Source organism: Hevea brasiliensis, unplaced genomic scaffold, assembly GCF_030052815.1.
Source record: "Hevea brasiliensis isolate MT/VB/25A 57/8 unplaced genomic scaffold, ASM3005281v1 Scaf69, whole genome shotgun sequence".
Classification (NCBI taxonomy): Eukaryota; Viridiplantae; Streptophyta; class Magnoliopsida; order Malpighiales; family Euphorbiaceae; genus Hevea; species Hevea brasiliensis.
The window spans coordinates 105,348-106,020 of NW_026615239.1; positions in this window are offsets into that span (position 1 = coordinate 105,348).

Consider the following 673-nt stretch of genomic DNA (forward strand, 5'->3'; position numbering starts at 1 on the left):
TTTTTACAGGCCTTTAAAGAACTTTTTTCTCAAAATACAGAAGGCACTCTGCCAAAATTTTTATAAAATTTGCAAAAAATTAAAAATGGAAAAAAATTTTTACTAGTTTTGAAACTTCAATTAAATGTTTTTAATTCCTACCAAATGCTCACCACTTCCAAAATGTAAGAAAATGGTTTTAAAATCCCTTGTAGTGTACTTAATGAGTTATCGGTAGGTGAAGTTTGGTAGTTTATTAGGTATTCTATGGGATCATGTTATGCCTTACAGAGGGGTAAGGTGTGACATAACCTATCCAAACTAGTCAACTACGCAAACTAGGGCACATTACAAATAATTGTTTAATTCTTCATTTTTTTTGAGTTTACTAGTTATCATGTAATTCACAAGTCAATGTAAATGTTGACCTTTTTAGGTAATATGGATAAGTTGATTCTAGTATTAACATGCCACAATTTGTTATTCAATATGCTTCTAATATAATGCAATTTACCCTTTTTACAAGTTGGCATTCATTGCCAAATTACTTCAAGCATCATTGTATGTAAATGTGAAATTTTCATTTTTAGTATGCTAGATTGGTTTAGCTTAATGTCCTATTTCTCTTGGTTTTTAGCTTCTAGTCAAAAAAGCAAAATTGTAGCTCTATGTCGTATTAAACTTTTAGCACAAA